General features: G+C 36.8%; 1 protein-coding gene across 7 annotated transcripts in view; it reads right to left on the bottom strand.

Moving 5' to 3' along the window:
• The window catches only part of LOC121322676 (histone deacetylase 4-like), a 243626-nt gene extending 230014 nt beyond the window's left edge, over window positions 1-13612 (bottom strand). For 3 of the 7 annotated variants that reach the window (XM_041262870.1, XM_041262872.1, XM_041262874.1), the window contains exon 1: window positions 13493-13611. The gene's annotated coding sequence lies outside the window, so the exon portion shown is untranslated. Of the gene's footprint in view, window positions 1-13488 lie in introns of all 7 variants that reach the window. The other 4 variants (XM_041262873.1, XM_041262876.1, XM_041262877.1 and 1 more) reach the window with 3 other exon arrangements.
• Window positions 13613-26319: the final 12707 nt, after the last annotated feature.

Below are 26319 nucleotides of genomic sequence, written 5' to 3'. Positions count from 1 at the left end.
GGTTAATTAATGTAACTGAAAGGAGAAACTGTGTTGGGATAAAGTGAGTGTTTGTTTTGTTTATTGTCATTGCTAAATTATACTTGTTTGTTATTATTTAGACGGTTAAACACAATCCAGGAGCTGTCACTAAAGGCCAGCACAAACCTGAACATCACTGCACTCTGTATCACCACGGAACTGTACTTTCACTACGAGCACCAGAGCATGCTCTGTGGACAGGTGTTTGTGTTACATGTGGGTGAAATAAAATGGGCCAGCCCACAAATTATAAAAAAGCACTATACACCGCTATATTGCTTCTCATTTACATTTCGCATTGACTGTTTTTTGTTTACTGCAGTTTGCCACCAGGCCATTGGATTTAAAATCCATTAAACAACATTGCACCTGGATTATAATTGTTTGTCTGTTTTTAGATTACCTGCACCTGCTAACCACTTTGTCAAAGTGACACACCGTTTTCTCTGTTTCAGTGACACCTACAGTAGAAACAAATGCTAAGTTTCTTAATAAAATACCTCCAAAATGATGTATTACACATGTGGTTTGAACTTGAATGCACCCTTTAAGAGTGGGGGGCTAATAAAGTACTGTAACTGCCTTTCTAAATCCATCCTACCTTAAGCACTTTTTGTAGATAATAACAGTACATAAATAACAGCCCTTCTGATGTACAGTACTACAGCACCTAGTAATGACACATTTGAGAAGTGAACAATAGGCTCACAATACTCTGAGCACTACTGATGGTTCTGCAAAGCAGTCGACCAGAAAAGTGCCTGACAGCTCAGTAATATTATGTAACTGCAAACAGCTGCTCAGTTCAGGAGGGCACCAAAGCCTCTTATTTACTGCAGTTGTAATTTTCGATGCATGTCGACTATCCCATCATTACTGTCAAATGCTGAAAGAAAATACTGTAAAACCGTCAAAGGTATAGTAGCTTCCCTCTATGCTTTAAAAAATACCTGTTTACAAGTCCATGAAGAAAGTATAAAGGACAAACAGAACATGAATGCAATTGATATACAGTATCATCATCCTATTGCTGCAAGTGTTAGCTATTTGTCTTGCAGTGTGAGCTAGTACTATACCAAGAATGTTTTAAAAGGGAGAGGAAGAAACTTGCTTCCTAATTTAAACATTTTAATGTTAACATGTTTTGACTGCTTATAACCTACGGTATAATAAACAAGCCGACAGTGTAAAATAAATCACTACAATATTAAAGCTTATAAGATTACATTGTGTGCAATAGTGATGTTCAAAAACTAGAAATGAAATACTCAGTATTAAACAAATGACCATACACTGTATAGGTACTACAGTATGAACACTAAGGTCAACATGTATACTTCACATGCATATTTCTGGTAACATGAACACATTTAAGCTCTTAAATAATTGTTACACGATGTAATAATTTTTTTTTTTTTTTTTGTTCCTGGATAGTAAGTGTTATTTCCTAATTGCTTATGCCTCAAAAGTATAGAAAATGGCTATTGTTCCCCACAAACTTTGCTTTTGTGACCAGAAAAGTGATATTTCAAAATATCGCTAATTTCCAATGGGTAAACGGGAAAATGTGTGTCTCTTCGTTCACATAAAGTCAGAAAAAAACAACATATGAATCCAAATTAACATGTATTTATACTAAAGTAATACAAAAATGACTACAAAAGATTTAGAAGTGAGTAGTTTTTCGAGATTAACGATTACACTGTATTTACAGTATAATCGTAAATCTCGAAAAACTACTCGCTTCTAAATCTTTTGTGGCAATTAGGAAATAACACTTACTACCCAGGAACAAAAATTGTGTTACATAGTGTTATCACTGTTGTTCCTACATGCTAAACTTTCTTTGGGTAAGATTAGCAATCTGGCCTGTCACAACCTCAGCTTCTAGTAGTAGTGACTCTGAAAAGCTTTATTGTTTGAAGACTGTAGGTAATAAATACAAAGGAATTACATTTCAGTGTAAAACTGAACATGGTTTACAAAACAGCTTTATATTCCATAAATTGGTAAAAAAATAAAAATTGTAGCTTAATAAAAATGTGAACACTTCTTTTTTTTTTTTTTGATGAACTGAAAACAGCCCCCATCTGCCCATATCTTCCTCCCACATCTGTAATTGCATTGGTGCCAACATTTACTATATGAGCTATACATTCATGCATTCATGATATTAACGGCCACCCACACAGTTGTTACAATAGGAACCTAAAGACAATACGAGCTCTGGAAATGGCGTTCGATAATATTCGCTCTAATGTGCACCTACATATGAGTAAAATACACTTTCAGCGGAAATGGAATTGAGCAGATTTCACCCTGGGATAGAAATGATTATCATTTCAAGAGGACTTATTATTATGAAGGTGGTTAAGAAACCACTTTGGCTTTAATAATGACCTGGATATTTACTTCCATCGGTTATTACTTAACTGAACTATTGTCTTATACTATAGTACCTAAACCATTACAGGTAAACAGTGCATCAAAATTGTCTGTGATAGGTCAAAATCTGCATGCTTTTCTGGTGGAATGACCCCTACTGGTATAAACCACTGGTGCATGTGGTTGTTTATTATCACACATAGTATACCTTACACATGTGTAGAACAGTGTACGTAGATACAACACTGTTTGTTAGATTCCATTTCATTTCCCAAATTTAACTTTTTGGGGATGTTTGTAAACATTCAAAAAAGCCATTCAGAAGCCCTCTATTGTGTGCTGTACTTTCTTATGATACGCCAACATTCATGTGCACAAGACTATATAAGCATAACATTTGTGTAAAGTATGTGGAAAAGATAAATATATACATAACCTTAGACTGCACACATCCGACTGTATAAACACTTCAGTTGAACTCTCTATTTGATATGCGTATCTTTGACAATGGATAAAACGTCTAGGAAAAATGGTACACTTGGAAAGCATTTCAATGTTTAAACTCCAAACTACTACCATCCCTATTATAGTGATCATATTCATGCACCTGAGCCTCATACACACTTTATATGTGTTCTTGTTTGTTTCACTGAAAAATTGTGACAGTTAGCTTGTGAGTGCCTTGTTGAATTGATCTAAAACAAAAAAAAGTTATATTCAGCTTTACACTAGTCGACATGAAAGAGTCTGTCGTACAAGTAGCCTTAAACAAAACTGGCCAGCTATTAATAGATTTTAACAGTCAAATTTGCAAGCGCACATTCCTGTCCTGCAGTATTTTAGGCAAATTTTGTTAAATTTTGTATTTATTACAAATCACTTTTCACACATTAAAGTGTTACAAAACCCCCTGCAAAGTTTAGAATTAAATGCATAACGTTATCTTTGCCGTGTCCCGTGTTGGCAATATTGCAGGCATTTTTAAAAAGTACAGTATTGACAACTCTTTTGAAATTTGTATTCACACATTATAGGTCATAGATCCACAGGGAAATACATTTTTCAGAATTTACTCGGCTGCGTTCGCCAGGAGAAAAATAAACCTCTTCTAGGGGTCACAATGTAACCAGATCATGGTGCTTCCACAACAATGCTGGTTTTCTATTCCCACCATATGCACTCATTTGATTTAGTCTGAATCGCCAGCACTGTTGCAGGAGGGAGCATGATGAAATGAAATGGATACACTGCAGGGATTTCTCCTGGCGCCAGTAAAAGGTAAAAAAAAAAGCAATTTCCTACTTGATTCACACTATCACTAAAAACAATCAGGATTACTCTATGTTGAAAAATGTGTGATATGGACAACACGGGATACAGCAGAAGTAATGTTTTCCTTGTAAACACTGCAGGAAGTTCTGCCCAGCTCACTGGTGTATAATGTACCAAGGCACAATACAAATGGTAACAAATGTAAAAATCAATTAAAGATCATTTAGTACATTTTCTGTTAAACATGTGGTACAAAACGTACTGTACAACAGAACCTTAAAGTTAAGGAATGAAGGGTGGAGAATGAAATGTAGGTGACTCTGAAACTTGCATTTCCAATAATCTAGTGTAGGTATACTGACTATTAATAAAATATCTACACATTTCATTTGAGGAACAGGAAAAAGCTGGGAGAGTGGTGTTGAAATGGTAAAATTCCTAGTGTCTGATCTTTATGTTATTTTATTTACCCAGTAAACCCTACAGTATTTCTGGTTTCAAGTGGTATAGCAAGTGCTTGGTTGACTGTTCTTCAGAGAGGTACTGTACTGTAACTGAGGTCCTATTAGCCTATATGGGCTTTGCAATGTTAAAAAGGAAAAATTTATGCATACCGACATTCTAAAATATGTCTTATTGTGAACATAAAACATGTTATTAAAACAAAATATCAAGTGGTCCAAGAATGAGTGAAAAGAAAGTTCATAAAAAGTTAAGGAGTGTTCTTCAAATAAACGTATCTGTCATACAGTTAAAAAGTTTTTCACTTACGGCGAGCTGCTATTTATGAAATAGTGTCTTTAACAAAACATTCCTTAACACAGCCCTTAAGGTTTTGTCAATAAGGCCCAATATTAATACTACAAACAAAAAATTGGTTTGATTTATTCCTTTCTACACATATTATGTTGGAACAAAAAACAGCATGTTACACAGCAGCAACAGCAGAGCCTGTAGGTGTTAGTTATTATGATCCAGAAGTACTTATCCCATCATCATTCTTATTTTCCTTTGTAAAGAGGTCATTTGTTTTTCTCTTTAGTACAGGGAGTAAATTGACTGTGGCTGTGGGGATCCTTTTGGGCAAATGCTTCTGTTTCGATTTTAATTGTTTTGTCAATACACCAGGGCATGTTTCAAAGTAATACTGAAATGTGATGTATCGCATTGATTAAAGTGGTTGTATTTGTTTTATAAATCCTACCTGGCATGCACTTCCATTCACTATGCAGGTCTCAAATATACCGCTTTGAAAGAAACACGTCACAGAAAACATGCATTTTCATTTGAAAACATCTGGTACACACGCTTACTTCCTTGGTCATTGCACCCCAGCAGTGTCTTCGTGGGTTATAAAATCTTACTGGCTACAAAGCATGTCAGTCATTAGGGGAACAGTTGGTTGGTTACTGACAAGAAAGAAGGGTCAGATTGTGCAAGACAGTATAAAGGCATGTGTTTCTTTCAAAACTGCACATTTGTGAATGAAATTAGGACTTGATGTGCATAGCAGAACAAAACTATTTTAGTTAGTTACAATTACTTTAAATCTGTAGTTTCTGGTTCAATAAATAATTATCACTTTAAAATGCGATTACCCCCAACCGTAAAATGGTCGACTGATAGAATGTTTTGCGTGGCAATATGACTTGTAAATGCATGAACTTGGGGTTTACATGCATGGTTGTTATGGGAACTGTCTGAACAAAACAAAAAGGCAATAGAGAAGGTATTTAACCCAGAAACACTGCATTATCGATCATCACTAGTTGAGGGTACAATTATCGATGTTGATTTCACCAACTCGATTCCCATCACTTGTCTAGGCTCTTCTACTGCAAAGATATGACCAAGTTCAAGTTCAAGTATAATCCAGCTGCATTGCAGACAGTTGGAAAGGCACCAGCAATGCTCTCCAACATTGTATTTGGAAATATCTGCATATCCTGACAGAACGTAAAACAAACAATTGAATAATGAAGAAGGTTTGTAGCACAATAAAAGGTGAGTCAGTCACAATCTTAACAGAGCTGTCAAAGGTTATTCATTATAAATCATTGACTAGGCCTCCAGGCAAAAGCAGAACCATGTGGTGTGTGATTGAGTCATACACTCAGGGGAGCAGATTTGTGCCCTGGCTGTGCAAAGCTGACTACAGTATCTTCCACAGGGAGCATTGGAGATTTGAAACTGGGAAGAAAAAAAAGGGGTAAAATAATGGGTAAAAAATTCTAACAAAATGAGGTTTCTAAAGCTGAGTAGGTTGGTATGCAGATTCAAAAAACAAAGCAGATGTGTTTTAGAATAGAAGTCCTCTTTTATTTAAGACCAAATAACCAGAAAAACAGTATGACATCACAGATGACAGAGACCTTCCTCCATGGCCTTGTTTATACGCAGGGAGCACTTCCTCTCCCCACAGATGCTCCAGCTCTCCCTGTTATCTCTCCAACAGATTTAACACATTTATAATTGTGTCGATTGATATAATACTGTCAAATGACTTGGGGTGTTGTTAGCTGCCTGTTAATTCATTCACTCTTATATTTACATTCGGAGGACTGTGCCGCTCTTCACAAGACCTCAACAACCTGCCATTATATAAACAACAATATATACAGAACAAATTAGAGACTTTTCCCAGACAGCCCAACCCTTGAAATATTTATCAGCAGTCACAGATACATAACTGCGCACAGCTTTAAACTAAACATAATATTCAGCTTACTCACCTCGGAAGAGTGTTGCTTATTGCACTGTATACAAATACTGTATTAACGGTGCACAAGAAAGTTAGTATAAACCCAAAGAATCCTACAAGCTATGAGTAATGGAATACAGAACCCTAAACATTTTGACTGCATACATTTAAGGCAGCATACTGTATAAAATAACCTAACTTTTTTTTGTTTTTTTTTTATTTTTTGCTTACTCAAATGTACAAAAGAAATGCTGTCAATGGTATTAGTCAAATTGACCGCTACTCCTGCATGCTTCTGCACTTGTCAGCAAGTATGGTAATCTGAAAAGGTACAGCCCCCACACAGTACAATAAAGAAAACAAACACTAGCAAAACTACTACTCTAGCTCTTGCTTCACAAAGGCAAGTACAAAAAAGGTTGGATTTGTATGTCAGCAAATAGAATTCAAGCATGGTGAACATACAGCTATCAGAGTGCACTTTAGTGCCAAACGTTATGTCAAATTTACCACTCTTACAGAAAACATACCAAAAGGAAACCAATTGGCCTAATTACAGATCTTTCAGAGATCAAGGAACAACAACTGCAGTGCAGTCTATGAATGATTGTTTTCCTTCCAAGGCAAAAAGTCAGGAACCTCACAGTTTTTTCTTAGTTGACATAAGTAATATTGCCCTGTCACTAAAATTCCATGAAAAGTATTAAATTGAAGCAGCACAAAATAAATTGTCACTATGAAACACCTTTATAGTCAGTCTTACATGAACTGAATATCAGTGAAGGCATGTGAACTAAAAATGAAATTTTTCCAATGCGGTCACTATTGTATTTGCAATATGACGGTAACATGTAATGTACTGCACTTATCAACCACTGATAAACAGAAACACAGCGAGACGCTGCTGGTTTGTGATGCCTGGTGGTAGGACATTATTACCTCACTCAAAACTGGTTTCTGCAATTGCAAATGCCAAGACTGGTGCACTATTTAAAGTGATAGCTGTTTAGGCTTTCAGAGGTAAAATTAAAAAACAAACACCCAACCAAGTCATTCTACACTGGTACTAAACAGATATTTGTAGAACGTCTTGCTTTAAAATCTTTGGTGATTTTTAAAAGGGGACTATATACAGGGATAATAGGAGAAAAAAAAAAACGCAGTCTGAGTGGGGGTTGGTGGGCAATTGCATTTCTCTCTATTTAAAGTATTATGGATTTTCTTCTTGTCACTGCATCTTGTAATGTGTTTAGTGATGGTGGTCCACTATGAAAGGCGCTATATAAAATAAAGCTTGATTAATTTATTGCCAGTCATTAGTTCCAGAAATTGGATTTGGGTTGCCACTTTGCTCTAGACCAATGACACATAACAGGCAAGAGCGGTGTTGGAGACCGTGGGGAAGAGAATGGCATTAATGAACCCTTTCAATATCATAGGTTGTATTATTGGTGGCATCACTGGGCTCTTACTAAAACATAAACCATCCTTTTACATGTTTTTTTTTTTTTTTTTGTATTACAAGCCAAGTTGTCCTGCTCTATGGCACGTTTCCCTCTGTAGCGTGGTCAGTTCAGGTGACTTTTAAAAGTTGCTTTTATTTAATTTTAAAGCTTTAAATCTACTTTTATCGATTCTAGACTCGATTTACTAGTCACCTTACATTTAGTACGTGTTTTTAGTAACAGCAGTTTGCTTTGCATCGAGATACTATAAATGATAGCACTTAATAGTGACCGAAGATATTCTTTCACATATAAGTACTTATTGCCTACATACCATAATGTACTTCATAATATCAGTCTCCAAGGACCTTATTTAATATGCAAAGTCATTAATCTAAATCAAAGTTAATATTCATTTCAGAGTTTGCTGTCTGTGTATGTTAATTTTTATGCTGATTACATCGTCATGGAATTTTGAATTTAAACTCAGGGGACCTCTGTGGTTTTATTTACAGTACGAAAAGCATCTGTACACAGAATTATAATTCCTCTCATAAATGAATGCAGCACTCTGATTGGCTCCAGTTGACCAATAATGACAATGTGGATTGTAATTAAGCATTAATGTAGTAAATAATTGCCACTGCTAAGCTTAATAATGCTATTATAAACAAAACAAATGTTTTTGTGCATAAGAAAGTGCCTATAGAAAGTCTACACCCCTTTTAAAATATTTACCTTTTGTTGCCTTATAGCCTGGAATTAAAATGCATTAAAATAGTTTTTATTTATTTTTTTCCATTTATCTACACATTCTACCCCACAACTTTGAATGAAAAAAAAATTCTAGAAATGTGTAGAAAATTAATTAAAAATAAAAACTGAAATAGCTTGGTTGGAGAAGTGTCCACATCCCCGTAATAGCAATCCTAAATTAGCTCAGCTGTAACCGATCGCCTTCAAAAATCACACACCAAGTTAAGTGGCCTCCACATGTGTTTAATTATAGTGATTCACATGATTTCAGGATCAATTCAGCAATTCCTGTAGGTTCCCTCTGCTGGGTAGCGCATTTCAAAGCAAAGACTAAACCATGAGCACCAAGGTGCTTTCCAAAGAACTCTGGGACAAAGTTGTTGAAAGGCACAGATCAGGGGATGGGTATACAAAAATATCAAAGGCCTTGAATATCCCTTGGAGCACAGTTAAGGCGATTATTAAGAAGTGGAAGGTGTATGTCACCACCAAGATTCTGCCCAGATCACACCGTCCCTCAGTGGATGATCGAGCAAGAAGGAGACTCATCAGTGAGGCTACCAAGAGGCCAAAGGCAACTTTGAAAGAGCTACAGGCTTTTATGGCTAAGACTGGTCAAAGTGTGCATGTGACAACAATATCCCAAGCACTCCACAAATCTGGCCTGTATGGTAGGGTGGCAAGAAGGAAGCCATTACTCAAGAAAGCCCACCTTGAATCATGTTTGAAGTATGCAAAAAAAGCACTCAGGAGATTCTGTAGCCATGTGGCAAAAAGTTTTGTGGTCTGACGAAACTAAAATGGAACATTTTGGCCTAAATGCAAAGTGTTATATTTGGCACAAACCCAACACAGTGCATCATCCATAGAATCCCATTATGGGGATGTTTCTCATCGGCAGGGACTGGGGCACTTGTCAGGACAGAAGGGAAAATGAATGGAACAAAGTACAGAGAAGTCCTTGAGGAAAACCTGCTTCCCTCTGCAAGAAAGCTGAAACTGGGATGGAAGTTCACCTTTCAGCATGACAAAGACCCAAAGCACACAGCCAAAGCTACACTGGAGTGGCTAAGGAAAAAAAAGGTAAATGTCCTTGAGTGGCCCAGTCACAGCCCCGACCTAAATCCAATCGAAAATTTGTGGCATGACTTGAAGATTGCTGCCCATTAACACCCCCCAAGGAACCTGACAGAGCTTGACCAGTTTTGTAAAGAAGAATGGTCAAATATTGCCAAATCTAGGTGTGCAACGTTGGTAGAAACCTATCCCAACAGACTCACAGCTGTAATTGCTGCCAAAGGTGCTTCCACCAAGTATTAACTCATGGGGGTGGAGTCTGATCCAATTATGATCTTTCCGTTTTGTATTTTTAGATGTGGCGATAGACTCAGGACAGTGGGGAGGAGAAACTTATTTACATAGAAAGTGGTGAGTGTATGGAATGGGTTCCTTGGGCAGAATTGCTTGGACCCTTTTAAACGCAACTTGATCAGGAACAGGACAAGCTTAGATGAGCAGAATGGCCTCCACTTGCTCAAAAACTTTCTTACGGTCTGACATTTTTATATATTTTGGACTGGGTTGATATTTAAAGGGTTATGCCATGTTAACTCAACCAGAGCTTCCCACCTCAAGATTTAGATTTAGCTTATATTTTGTGTAGTGAAAGATACAGGTCACATATGAAACCAGGCCAAATACGTAAGCTCAAGGATGAAGATTTGCTGAGATATACCCTGTTTTGGGGGGGGGGTATAGAATATAAAATAATTGGTAATCGGTCTCCATCGGTTTTATCCAATGGATTAAAAAAAGGTAGTTCATGCAATTTTCGGATAACTAAATTACAGGTACAACTGTGTGTTACACAATTGGGGGTGGGGGGGGGCATAGTCATACTTGAAACATGTCTAATTTTTGAGTGATTTTGAAGATCTAAAAATGGTATTTAGAATGTCAGTAGCTTATGTACGAATGCTTCTGTACAGATAGAATTCATGCAAAATAAGTACCACAGCTTTATTATTTCTGTGTTGCTGGGGGCCTTAAAATTGAAAAATTGTCTAATTGTCAGATTCCCGATTTAAGTACATGTTCCTTCTAAAGTAGAAGAGATATCACTTTCAAATTGCTTAGGTGTGCTCAAAATTTAACGACTTTCAGTACGCAGCTCTGCTACTGTCTACCTACTTCATTGTCTGATTTAATGACCCCACAAAGGCTTCAGTATGAAAGTAATTGGCCCCATCTTTGAAGGGCTGAACCTTGTGGGACATGACTTAAACTGACCTTTGGTGGGCTTATAGATAAGGATTTGAAGGACTTGTGGTAAAATAATTGACTTGGTAATCTGTCTCCTTCACAGTTTAATAAATGTACAAACATGAACAACAGCATGTATGTTGTTCTGGGTTACATTGAACAATATTAGCAAACAGTTTATCCTCTGATTGTCAACCATTACATTTAAAGGAGATGGAGCATTGTTGCAACTACCTCAAAATATAAACAGAGCAGCAGCCAGTTGTACAGCAAGTGCTGTATTTACACAGATATATTAAAGAACAAATAGCTTCACATTTCATTTTCCTTTTTATATTTGTATTAGCTTTCAATAGTTCCATTTTTTTTTTACATGTGAACTGGGATCGTGCTTTGAAAATCAGTAAATTAAAAGTTCTGGAAACTTTAATAAGTTGCTGGGCTTTGCCAAAAAGTTCAAAGCAATGTCCCAGGTCATTAAATAAATAAATAAACAATAACACTCCATTCAAGTAAGGGAACTACTTAGAACGATTGCAAATATATACAAAAGATAAGAGAACGTAAAAATGTAACTGTTTAAATGTCATTTGAGGTAGTGATAGAAAGACTACTAATTTGATAGTTGAATAGTTTAAGTAAAAATATTCGATTAGGTTGAATATATTTGATGCGTTTTGCTCGATTTGTGAACACCTTTTATCCCCAGCAGCTGATGTTGTCAATACTGTTAATAACGAGTTTTCATGGGAATTATCTGGGTATATGGAAAAATGTGCAGTGTGACGTCTACTTCCACTATATCCTCCTCACGGGGGATTTCTTTAAATAAAAAGTCCCTCTTGTTAATTACAATTTTGAGAATGGCTTTTTAAGTACTCCTTACAAACACATGCCCATTCATACAAACAACAAATTTGGCAGTTATTGCTAATTTATCATAACACACTACAATTTCAGAGCTATAAAAAAGGTGACTCATTTAACATTATACATTATTCATATGGTGTCTGACATACTCGACTTGTAATAATAATACCAAAGGCTTTAAAACCCAGTTAACTTTAGAACAAATTTCCGAAATCCTAGTTTTGCAGATTATTTTTTATGTTTGCAGTATGTCTAAAATATGCTGCCTCTTAGTAGATGCTTGAGACTCACATCTGACTCTCCAAGTTTACTTCCAGTTCGGCAGATATTAGGAACCTCTATAGAACGAGTGAGTCCGAGACAGGACTCTTACCTGTAGCACATGAAATCAATGTGAAGAACCATTTTAGTGATATTTATTCCCTAGTTCAAACAATTCAGAATGGATACAGAAAACACACACTCCTCTGGCAGCACACTTTCTTCCGGTAACTGAGGTTGCATTAAGCAGAACATTAGTGTAACATAATATGTGTTTCGGTATTCGGTTTTTGGCAGTATGTTATTTTATTTTATTTTATTTATTTTTAAAGAATCAGAAGTATCGAACATTTAGCTCTTCGGGATCTTTCTAATAGCTACGTAGACTAAGTATTTACCAAACAAACAAAAAACAAAAAGTGCGGACCGGCGAACAATTGAATTTTAAAACTATAGTTACCGCTCCTTAATTTAAGGCTTAAGTAAAGTTCCTGCCATGCAAATATGCGACCCACACACCCAACTAAAAAAAAAACACCTTCCTCCTTCTACGACTAGAATAAACATGTTGAATTCTTAAAAGATTGGGAGTTATGGCACCTCCCACGTGAATAATCAACATGATTTCAATAATATCTGTATAAGATTCGACTTGATGTATATTTTTATTTCATCCTGGTTTGGGAGCTAATCAAAACATTACAGTAATGTTACACGATTATATGAACAGCGTTATTTGGCACAAATACGGAACTCAGACAAGGGCAGAGTAGCAAACGAATGTACAATTTCCAAACACCCATCATCAATGCTTTACGATATCGTTAGATTGCTGGCAAACAGAAATACACATGCAATGTATGCAGTGCATGGACATGCATGAGAAATGCAATTCATCCAGTCCTAAAGTACTTAAAACACAAGCATGATCACCTCACATTCGTAACTGTTTGATTTTTTGTTTTGTTTTGGGATTTTTTTTTTTTTTTGGGGGGGGGGGGGGGTACACAAAATACAGAATTGTACAACCGTGTAGCCCATTGCAATCCACCCTCATTCACAAAAATATATATATATATTGATACACATTTTAAACACACCCACTCAAAACACTACCCAAGCCATTGGACAGCGACGAGACCATTTGCGAGCCCGCCTCTCCAGATCTCTCGGGCTATGAAATGATAGGACTGAAAGATTATCAATCATATCCCACATTCAATCAGTCCCGACTGTTTATTGGCTAGCGTCGCTGTTGACCGCTAAACTCCCGCCCATTCTGGCTGAACATTCTAGTTTAGTGGAGCCAGATCGATTCGCAAAAAAAAAAAAAAAAAAATGCAGAACGTGAGCCGAAGTTAAACACAGTATAAAAACACACCTCGTTACACTACGCTATATTGCAAACCCACAGAGGCTTACAGTATTTTTGTTTTTAAACAAACTCTATTAATTTGCAATTTAAATTAGGATCACTAAGGAAAGACAGCAACACCGGTTTCAAACAAAGCTCACCTACTTGCTTTGCGAGTCGGTTACTCCAAGCTGAAAACTGCAAACTATTTTAATTCCCGTTGGAGAGTACGCCAGCGTTGAATTCACTCACTGACAGATTCCGCCATACTGGATTTTGGTATAAGAATCACGTGTCGCGCCACTGCATTTGTACGAGGGGCGGTACTACTTGTCTGGGTTTCTGTACTACTCTGTTATTGCATTGTGGCATGTGCGTCTGTGATACACTCCTCGCTAGAACTCGGCTTTTTAGTGTGCATTGCATACAAACTTTAAAAAAACACACTAACATTTACAAAAAAAACTAAATGTGCTTTAAGCTATTTCAGCTAGTGCAGGAATAGAGAGCAAATGAAACACATAAATAACAATGTTGAACATTAAATTAAATGTTCATTTAATTCACAATTTGTACACAATCGCACTAAGGCACGTTCACATTGCTATCTATTGCTGCTTTGCAAATGCCGTAAAATACAGGATGAAAGACTGAATGGATCCTTAGCCAGCTAGCCAGCCTGACTGTAATATGTGGATATCACAATACTATTGGAATGTGCTTGACCCCATTGTAAGTGGTCTTAATACTGTGTAAGTACAAGTTAGACTGTTAATTAGCCCTTGGCTATAAAAAGATCTGTAATGGAAGACAGTCGTAATTGCCAATGAGGAAAAAAAAGAAGTAGTTGTTAGGGACTGAGATTATTGCATTCAGCATTTAACAGGGTATGTAAGATTTCCCTCAGCGCATCAGAGCTACTTTCCTTCTGAGTCAACCAGTAGAGACTAGAGTGGGCTTCCTAAGTTACGAAAACAAACCCTCATACATGCCTGTTATGACATCTTCCAGCTGCAATGATGGTGCCCCTCTTACATGTGCTTAATAGCTATTGAAAAAATAAATCTGAAATGGAACTCAAGACTTGTGGTTGATATGTTCTATCACCACTTTGGAAAATACTAAAATGAGATGTTCTTTCACCTATACATATGTGTTTAATGGTAATTACTGGTAAAGGAGACTGGAGAAAATGTATAATATCATCCTACATATGTGCTCAATCCTCAGACCGTGTGTCCTGGCACCACTATAAAACTGATTTGCACAAGTATTGTCCAGTTAAAAGGGGCCATTGATTGTCCCTTTGTGAACAGGATGACACTAGTGGTGACATCAGACCCAGAAGGACACAGAAACCAAAACACACTTTTGCTGTAGGGTGAAAACTGAGCCGTCCCGCTCAGTATATTTATTAAATGATTAATAGAAAATAACGTATTTAGCACGTATAGCAATTGTTTTTAGTTTAGTTTTTCATCCCCTCGCACAGACTTACGTCTCTCCTCACTCTTACACTCCATCTCGAGTGCAGACAGCTGCTGGCTTTTATATTCTGGTCGAATAACATTATTTGAATAAGCAGTTAGCATATCACACTTGTACCTCTGTGATTGATGACTTCAGAACAAGGATAGTCAATATACCAGCCCTGCATTGACCTAGTATCAATTCTTCATGTTCACAACCTCAGTGGTTTTCAGTTCTAATATTAACTGAAACAGAGGCAAATACCAGGGCTTACAAAATACTTTTGTTTTTTATCAAACCTGCCTGTGGTTCTGGTAATTCCCAATGTGTAGCATAGTAGTGTATATGCCAAGACAGATATGGAATGTGATATTATTTCTGGTTTGTTTGTACTAATGCATTGTCTGGAGCTTGAAAAACATCTTAAATAAAAATGTGTTATGTAGAGATTTTGACACTTCAAACCGGTATGACGAGATCACAAGGTAAATTATGAAAAATACTTTTAAGTTATAAGAAAGATTTTTATTGAAGTTTAAGTTTCTGTTTTAAATCAAATCAACAACACTGGATTTCTCTTTTAGCCAGCCTCTTTCATGCCTGGGGTAGTTTAGGGTATCCAGATATAGGACCAACTGAGAACCTGCACAGTGGTTACCCAGACAACAGTGGAGAGGGAGTGGAACTTTAGCAAGGACAGAGTTGTATTGACAGTCTGTATTTGAAATGCACTACCCACAGCACATGAATATGTGTTGTAATTGTAGCTAACAAAAGTGATTGTAGTAAAATTCATGAATATGATCTGATTTCACATGTGCTATTTTGAAAGAACGTTATAGCACACATGTATTCGTTATCACACTAAAAGAAGCTCTCTGTCTCTATAATGTATTCTCAGGGTATGTTTTGCTTGCATCACCTGGGTCAGTTTAAAAGCATGCCTTGCAAACAGATTTCCTTAACCTAAAGTAGTACCCGATATCATGAAATAAAAATACATGTTTGCTAAAAGCATGTGTTTCTTTCAAAGCTGCACATTTGAGACCTATATATTGAGTGGATGTGCTTGGAGGAAAACATTTATGGAACTGTTTTGTTAGCTAAGAAATTTAAAACTAGGAAGAGGATACGTTCCTTTGCTGATGTCAGCACTTTATCCTTCGTAAGCAACACATTTATCAGCAATTTGTACATTATAACAAATGCATTTAAAAAAAAAAAACAATGTCATTCTCCACAGATTACAAACTAGGCCTCTATTTAAGAGCTAGATTATCTGTTTTTCATTACATCCTTGAAACTTTTTTTTTAAATCTTTAAGCTAGGCAAGATTCATAGCAATATGTTCTTTACTAAAAACCATTACAAGGTGCTTCTAATTAGTTCCTCACAAGGGGGAACTAATTAGTGAGACTAAAGGTATGGGAGTGAGACTGATTTGATTATTAGTCTCACCTTTTCCATGTGTACGAACCTCATAGCTTGCAATTGCGTTGTGATTAGCTAGTTCAGTTAATTGCCGCTGATAATGAGATGCACTGTCTTACATGTTTTTATTAATTACAGGAGTGCTCGCACAGGTGTTGAAGGTGAGACTAATTAGTTTCACTCTCTTAGCTTTAGAGTTACAAGCCCTAGCCTAGAAGCATCCGGTAATGTTATTTTGATAGAGAGCAATCTGTGCTGAGTCTGTGCAGACTCTGCTGGCGTGTTCACGGTGCTGCAGGAAGAGGGCGGCAGTCGTCCAACAACCGCCTGTGAGTCATGGCAGTGACACGGGGAGGTGGGAAAGTGGGTGTGTGGACTTTCCCCCTCTCTGAATGGCTGAGAGGTGGGTCTTGGGGAGATTGTTAGCCCTATAAGTTAACGCTCTGTTGTTTCCTCAGGTCTGCCCTGTTAAAAACGCGCCGAGAGTGCCGAAGCTCTGGTCCAGGACCGGGAATCAGCCGGGAGAAAAAGAAAGAGTCTCACAGTGAGACAGTGAGAGCGGGGAACCCTTGGGCAGACCCCGAAGCATTGTAAAAGAGCAGGCTAGTTAGCCGGCAGTGTAGGACGGTGATCCGGGTCGCACGGGTAGCGGCGACTGGGATATAGCTGTCAAGTGCAGCACCTTTTCTTTGTAGTTTTGTTACTGTTTTATTTTTCCCTGTTTCTTTGTGCCTTCTGTTTTGAATTATTGTTTCGAAGCACCTGCAAGGGCGCCGGTATTGTGTACCATCGCTTGGTATGCCTGTGGTTCTGTTTACCATCGTTGGTAAATCAGACCACGGACCCACAGCGCCATCTGTGAGATAAAAGAAAAAAATAGCAACCCGAAATAAAACTGGGCACCTGTGCGGTGTTGCCAAATTCACCTCCTGTGTCAGTGAATTACCCACCACCCTTTCACACCATGCGTTTAAAAATACGTTTCGTGGATGTAATGAAAAAGGAAACAAAACAGGAAATGGAAACCAAAATACCTAACTGATACGAAGTTGAGAATATTATTGAATTTTGTACACCATATTTATTCTACCTTTAATGTGGTCTTTCAACTCTGCATAAGTATTGATAGAGGTAAGTAGGGTCTGCATTGAAAGATCACATTGTTACATAATTTGAATGGAATGAGGAAGGCTGTTCAATTACCCAGGCAAGCTAAAAGCCCTGTAAAGACAGATAAAGAGAAAAATAATATAACTTCAGTATGGAAGAAACAGAACCCAGAACCACTTAGAATGATAGGAAACATAGTGAAATAAATAATAATACAAAATAAATACGTTTGAAGCTACATACATATATATCTTTAATACATTTAGCTCATGGTGTCCATTGAGACCCAGTTTTTCTATTGATTGTAGGTAACTGCACAAGATTCGACACAATTGTAGTCTCTGCTTGAGATGCCCAAGACGGAAGATCAAAGGTAGACAGTGCCATTGCCACTCACCTTTCATGAGGACTGAAAAACTAAATACAAAAACTGTATATATAAGAGACCCTGACACCACAGTGTCTGTTTAGAGGGTTGCTTAGCCAGGCTCTTCACTGTTAAGCCCATTCAAAACAGTGTAAGAAGGGATAAACAGGAAAAGTTCTTAATTGTTTGACTGAAGTTTGAAATTTAAACTTTTTTCTTAAATTTTAACTTCAGTTACATTAAAATGACAGTGATGTACTGGGTTAAAAAAATCTATTTAGAAAGACATCAGAAATGTAATATATTTATTATGTATTATACATTTAAAGTTGACTATATGTATTGTAAAACCAAATACTGTATAGGCCACTGAATACTTCAATGTGCTCTTGATGCTGAGCCATACCTTGCAGGAAATCTATTACTGCTTTACTTCCTTGGTTATTTCACCTCAGAAGTGTCTTCTTGGTCAAAGGTTTTTACTGGTCAAAAGGATGTTAGTCAATGGGGGAAGCAGTTGATTAGTCATTAATAGGGAAGTAGCGCATGAAATGGGTGGGATTACCTTTTTCTTTTTTTTTTTTTTTTTTTTTTAAATAGAACAGTTTGTATAAATAACACAAAAATAAATAGTAATAAGCAGTTAAACACACTTTAGATAAATTAAACTTTAAATAATGTAAATGCTTTGGTATTAAAATAAATTATCTACCGTCAATAGTAAGGCTATTTCGTTTGTCCCTTGACTGGCCTTAATAAAGAACTTTCAGTGTGTGCGTGTGTGTGTGTATATATTGTAAACGATCCTTTCACTTGTCACGTTCGTTGCCCCTTTCAAAGTAGACCCAGGACACAGAAACGGAATTGCTTTAGCGCTGACGCGCACTTTTAATAAACATAAAACAAAACAGAAATAAACACCTAACTCCGTTTTGGAGCTCTCACTATACACCAGCCGATCCCTGACTCACACACAGGACGGCTAAGCCGTTTACCTGACAAACACCAAAACACAAACGGGCTTCTCTCAACACTCTCTCTTCAATACGACTGGACACACACGCAGTCGGGCTCTTCACTCAGCACTTCACCTTCAATACGACTGGACACACACGCAGTCGGGCTCTTCACTCAGCAGCCCCGATCAGTCTGGCTGCCTCTTTTAAATACCCTGCACCTGTCTCTAATTGATAATTACGATCAGGTGCCGAGGATTAACTAAATCATTAAAACAATTACAATTAAACCCCATAACACCCAAATGTGCATTCTCACAAGGTTTTTAGCAGGGAAGGATTTTACCCCCCTCCCTGGTACCTTACAATATATATATATATATATATATATATATATATATATATATATATATATATATATATATATATATATATATATTATATATATCTCACTCACACACACACACACACACACACACACACACACACACACACACACACACATTCTTTGGGAAGGTACCATTTAATTGAAGTGAGATACCCATGTGACAGAATTCAATGTGTCAGGCAGGGAGCTGAATAGAACAGGATTAGCTGCAGCTGTAATTATGATGAGCAGCTGTTTTCTGTGGGAAGCCTTGTCCTAAAGCTTGAAGCAATGACACTGTGCCTATTGTCTGCACTTAAACCTGTTTACTGGGGTGTGGGAGAAACCCACAGAAGTTAAAATTAAAATATCAGTTTTTGCAGTTTCAAGGTGAGAACTTTCACCAGCAACACACTATTGTCTCAGAACATTTAAAATGTCAGTTACATGAATTTGAGTGATGTAGCTAATACTTCCATTAGTTACTGGCTGAAAGAATATCAACAGGGGAAGTGACTAGCTAGTTAACTACAGCCTCTAGGTGGAATGATTAAGAAAGTGCAACACAATTTAAAAGCATAGCTTGCAGATAGAGATTTCTTTACCAACTGTATTACCAGATAAAATAAAACATTTAAAAACGTCACACTTGAGACCTGCACAAATCACAGGGAGGATCTGTTAAATTATTTTGTTGCTTTAAGAACTCTTTTAAATAAGTGCTAACCAAAAGTTTTATAATACATTTTATTACCACTGATCCCCCTTTCTTCTGTTGAAGTTCTTTCAGTTCTTTGCTTATGGGAACATTGCATATTTGAAAGACAGAAAGTTGCAGGTACTCCAACGACTGGTTTCATTGATGCCAGTTAGCACTAATTGTGGAGTCAGTTAGGGATAAAGTTAGGTCTGTTAAATCAGCTACAAGTCATGTAGTTCACACGCACTCTAATGCTTTAGCAGCAATTTGGAAAAGACACCAGGCTGCAGCAGTAGTTTATCTATTTGAACATCCTGAATTACAGGACATCCTGTAGTGTTTACAAATAATGCATTTATTTTCCTTTACTCTGTCACATTCTGTCTGTATCATCAGGATACATTTTTAAACATATTCAAAATTGCTTTCATATTTTGCCGTGAAATCAGGTGGAAATATGTTTCAGTAACTCTAAATGAACGACTGAGTTATTTAAAGACTTCTTATGAATACAGTACAGTTCAATAAAATAAAAAAATGAACATGGGTTTATAAAACATTCTTAAATATGTTATTATAAAAACATATGGGCTGATATACGCAACTGTTTAATGTAAAGTACAGGACAGTGTAGCACACGCTATGGACACATTCGCAAACAATTTAAGGTTTGTTTACATTCCAAAATACATTTGTCACCATTCAAAAAAAGCACTTGAAGCTTTAAGTACAGCATATGAGGAAGAGTGAATGTATTCAAAATATTCCTCAAATACCTATTTTGCAAGCAAAAGGACACATTATTGGACCTGGTATTGCAGCAGATCTCTTTAAAAAAAGAAAATTCATGTTTGTTATAATGTACTTGTGAGACCTACTTATGTACCAAGGGTGAGGCTGGGCATGAACTGCCAACCACACACACCACAAGTGAGCGTCTTAACCACTAGGCAAAAGAGCCAGGTTTGTCTGCAGGTTTTAACTCTCATCTCGCATTGTGAATGGAAGTGCATGACAAGTAACATATATGGATTTATGCCATTAGTTTTACATCTTGAAGCATGTATTTAATGTAGTCTGTCACAATTCAGTGTATATTCACAATATATGGACTGACACTAAAACCACATCTATTTTCCCGTTCTGAATAGTAAAGAAAACCTTGCAGCCAGCTCATGCAGATACTCCCCTCCGAGGAAAGTGACAGCAGTAGTGACATCCAGACACTCAGCAGACAACAGAGTGCATGAGTTAACACATTCAGAAATGCACAGTGTGACAGCCTCAGCAGGAACAGGATCATTCCCTGTTAAAAGAATGACGTGCGTGGGGTTTATTTCTTCTAATAGGCTTGGGGTTTATACAAATTAGTAGAACATCTTTTCAGAGCTTTCTAAAACCAGTGCTGTCTGGATACCTTGAGTATGGTCCAGTTTATTTTTAAGAGTACATGTTGCACTGATTAAATACTCTGGGCCCTATTTTCAAACTAGTGCAATGGCAAGATTTCTGAGAGGAATAAAGGTACTTAGAAACTTAATGGGTGCTTGAGTGCACACTAGTCAAGCCATATTGCTCTTATAATACAGTAATGTATATTCTCTAATGTACAATACAGGCAACACAATAAACACTAGCTATAAACCTTTGAAACTGGATTGCATATCACCAGATCGGTAGATTAGGGAAAAGGGTTCGGTCACACATACACAACAGCAATAACAAAAGTAAGTCATAAAGTGACCACGCCCTCAGAATTTACGGAAAATGTAGTAACTCCCTGTTCTAAATACAGCTTACTTGCTACCTGCAATCTGTGTTTGGTTATTAAGGGTGCTGCACTCCTCTGGAGTCGTTATCTTCTCCCGTCACTCTCCAGTTGTGTGTATATTGGTTAGTAAAGATAGTATTCCTGAAATCTGTCTCTACCTTGCTTTGAGCTTGTATGCAGAATCCTGAGTGCTGGGACTAAACAGCCGCATTCCAAACTATGTGAGAATGTGACCTTTTAAGTCTACCCACCAACTTGACATATATTTAGATGGGGCAGGCAGTTGATTATCACCTGATTTCAATGGAATGAAGAAACCGTTTGTAACCACTCTTAAGGTTCTCCATGCAAGCTCAAAGCCAGGTAAAGGCACATTAAAAACACCACACAATAAGAAGGGAGATATGAAAAAGCAATTAAAGGCATTCTTTATACAACAGATGCTATGCAAAATGTGGATGCTCATGGTGAATTTATGACTGAATGAACTGATAATTCCCCTGAGTAATAACAGCCAACTAATATTGGTCTTATATATTGTCATCATGTGACATGTCAAGTGCTTCATGTCTTTTGTGCCTATTTAAATGAAGTCACAAGGAGACTCATACAGCCAAGTGTAAATATGCTGCTTCCTAGCTACAACAGGCCAGAGTTATAGAGAACTGAAAACCTTTTTTAACAAAGCTGTGTTTGTCTTGTGGTTTATTTTATGAGTAATTTATTTATTATTACTTCACAGGAATTGAAAGCCATACTGAATTTCAAGGTGGAGTTCTATTTTTCTCACCTGACCTTTTTCCGTTGTATCAGTATGAATGTTTTCTTTGAAAAAGCAGTTTCATTATAATATGGTTTTGCATGTGGGGCGAAGGTTTGATGCAGTAAACAGGCTTAAGTGTAGACAATTGGCAAACAGTCATCACATAGACCGTAAGATAACAGCAAACTCCAAAAAGGGGTAGGCATTGCATTTTCACAAACAAGATTTCTAACAGTCATTTCAGGTAAATAAACAAAGTTTCAATTCAAAATTTCAATTGGATTTCTAGTTAAATTGCAACTTTTTTTTTTGCAAATCTTGGAAACTACAATTAAAGAAGTTTTTTTAAACAAGTTTTTCAGAAAGAAAAAAGAAAAAACATTTATACTGTTTCTACAAAACTGGGGAATGCTAAGTAAATTCACATATAGCTAGGGCGGTCTATTGGGTTACTAAAATGTAAGTTGTTTGTAATAGGACAGTGACTGCCAAAATATACAGCTAATAAGTTAAAATAAATTAATACAGTAATATCGGTTTGAATATTAAAAGTAAATACCATTTCTAGTCCTGTATTACTTCATTACTGCATTTGATATATCACAAAAAACTCATTGTGGTAACTTTTGACCACATACAAAGGAACCCTCAATTACTTCTTGTGACAACACCACTTAAGATGTATACAGTAGAACTTGAGTACTTATTATGGGATAAGGATAATTACTTTGCATGTGGATAGCAATCCTGCATAGTCAAAACTACAATTTTCTCATTATTGTAAACCAAACAGTACATGTAGTATATTTTTATCCGACCAAAATATGTGCACTAACATAACACTGGTACAAAACAGGATCTGTGCCATATAAAGATGTAATAACTATAACAATGGCCAAGTTATAAAAGAGTCAAACAATTGTAATGAATTGGCAACTCAGCCCATTGAATCGAATGGAAAGGCAAGGGCTAGAAGCAAGCCGCAAACCATAAGTTTGAAAGATGAATGTCTTTCCATTCAACTAAAGCACAAGCTCTGTGGTCGAGCGGTAAGTGCGTGTCTTATGTTGATGACAATACCTTTAATTCATGAGCCGCTAGGAGGAGATCCATTACACAGTGAAAGATGTGATATAAAATGGACCAGATGTATTAACGTGTGTAGCCAGCTCTCCATTTGAATAAAGGTAGTTATTTTCATATGCTGAACATGAGCAATGGATTTTATCAGGTGAGTGAACCTAGTCTCCATCTGGACATGTCAGGTGTCTGACCAGTAGGGGTTGCTTCCCCAAGCCAATTTTTCCATCTAACTATCCTGGTGGGCCTATTCAGTCTCCCAGCCAATACTGGCAACAGAACAAACCTGGAACTGAACCACCCTTGCATGGCTCACCTTGCACTCCAAATAACAGCTTTCACCCCCACAGGGGACCCTATTGTTAGACAATTTTTAAAAAAATAAGATCAAGCTATTAAGACCATTGCACTTAGATCTGTTCTGTTCTGCTAAGATGGCTGTGCTGAATGAGCAAGCTGACTAATGAAGCTGGTGTGCAAAGATAATTGTTTTACACAACGCCTCTATTGAAGAATGTGTCTCCTTACAGTAAGTATCATTGGTTGCTGTCAATTTGTTATTACTGTCACAATAAAATTGGGATGTGCAATCATTCCTTGCAGTGTAATGCCAATTTGAAAGTGTTACAAGCACATTTCTTAAAGTGTATATCTAACAAAATAATTCCAGTAAATCGTATCTAATTAAGGGTTAATGACTGATGTGGAGGTCTCTAACTGGCAGATAATGGCCTAACTTGTTGCCCAAAATTTTAAAACTACTACAATATTGTTTCCAGCGGCATAATAATAGTCAGACATAGTTGGCGATTTTTCGGTTATTTTGGTTTCAGGCACGACTGGAGTGGAACAAATTACTGTTTAAGTATCTTTCGCATTGTTAACATTGACATCGTTAAATTGAATCTTTAACAGGAGCTCCCGAAATGTTATGTGAAGGCCCATGCATAACGCAGTGTTAAACTGAGGAGTGGAAGGCTGTATGTAAGCAATTCAGGGATGAGTCTTGGTTTACATACATTGTAATAGTATTAACAATGGAGCAGTCGAATCCCTAAATACAAAATTTCAAAACGCCAGATACTCCAGTATATCTTTACAGCATTAGCCAACGTACCAAAGAGCTTGGTTAAACAGATAGATATAGTACATCTTGTCTCATCTGCGGGGGTCAGAATCCATAATGGCAGTGCACCACACAACATCAACATTCTATTTTGAACTATCAGGGTTCAGCTGGCATTGCTTTGTTTATTCGCAGGTGTTAAATTACAGTTTCAGAATCCGGCTGGTAACAATTAAATCAATTAGAATGGAAACGAGTGTCAGGAAGAGAGGGGCATTAATGTAGCTTTAAAAATTTCAATTACTAAATTTTCTAACTCAAAGCCTTGCTGTGTTTAACACATCCCTTGTGGGGTTCACTGGTATCACAGAGCCTTCTTGTGTCAGATACTAAAATTAAAAGACTCTTCCCCACAGGTTTTGATATGTAAGAGCCCAATTAAATGACAGCTTTGATTCTTGACACAGCCAGGTCTGTGTTTATATCAAAGCAGAATATTTATATATATATATATATATATATATATATATATATATATATATATATATATATATATATATATATATATATATATATATATAAATGTATTTCTTATTTTTTTTTACATTTCCCTGACTATATCTCATTCCCATGTTTCCCTAATTTCACCTTACCAGCCTATGAGCCTGTCTAGAGAAAGCTGGAATTGAACAGCCTTCATCAACCCATTTAAAATGTAATAATGCCTGGGAAAGCAGAGACCTCCTCTTGGGAAGACAGAGGCTCCTCCTCCAGCCAATGGGAAATAGAAGGCCCTTCCAGCTCGCCTTTTGACTCAGGCTTCTCCCACTTGAGGTCTGTGTCCAACACCAGAATTTTGTCTGGACAGTGCTCCTCTTATACTAAATATATTATGGTTATTTGCTTGTATAACATTTATGCAGCTAATCAGATAAGAACAAGACTTTTCCTTCTTGGTAACCACACGTCCCTGAAAAATAACCAAATATATATATTTTTGGACACAAAGGAAGACAGTGATAAAATTGCTATTGCTTTCAAGAAGTATTAAAATTGATTTGCAACACTAACTCTGGCCTGCAAACACACTTTCATTAAGTGAAGGATCAAATTTCAAATAAAATAAACTGTAACCAATGGAAGTGTACAAAGCGTAAGATTAATATAATTATTTTGTTAGCTACAATCACTTTCATAATCTCATAACACCTCTCAGTTACTGTACAGATAATCCAATGAAGAAACTGAAAAACTAAAAAAAAACACCAAGAAAGATTGTGATGTGTGAAGCGTTTTATTAATAGGAGAAAGGGCTCATGCTTTATAATCTTTCTACACATTAAGAGCCTTAGTGTCAGCTTCACAGTAATTACTATGCCAAATCAATTCATTAGGTTGGTCATACATTTTACAGCAAGTAATTATAACTCTCATTGTAATTTATGACATTGACTGTATGCAATTACCATGTATGTCCTCTGTAATTACTGCACAACACCTGCTCACTGGTGGAGTACAGTTGGGGAGATTATCCGTCTATTCCTGCTCAATTTGTATTTTAGTATTATTTCTGAGATGATGGGGAATGGAAAGCAAAATAACTAACATTTTTGCTGAGGCTTTTTTTGTTTGTTTGCCAAACCCATAATTTTGCTTAGTGTGCAGATGCACAGCCAGCACAGGATCTCGTTCTTGGATCTTACTGTACAAATCTAGATCTATTGTTTCAGATTGTGCTTACCCTTAAAAAAACCAGGAGACTGGGGCATGATCATAACCTTTTGGTGATTTGGGTATTTTATAGGGCAACGCAGCATGGGTGTGCAGGGCTGACACCAGCCCATAAAAAAACTGCACCAATACAAACAAAGTAAGCAGACAAACAAAACTAATTTCTGGTCTTAATACTCA

Source organism: Polyodon spathula, chromosome 11, assembly GCF_017654505.1.
Source record: "Polyodon spathula isolate WHYD16114869_AA chromosome 11, ASM1765450v1, whole genome shotgun sequence".
Lineage (NCBI taxonomy): Eukaryota > Metazoa > Chordata > Actinopteri > Acipenseriformes > Polyodontidae > Polyodon > Polyodon spathula.
Note: the sequence above shows the minus strand (reverse complement) of the source record. Positions and strands in the feature narration are given on the sequence as shown.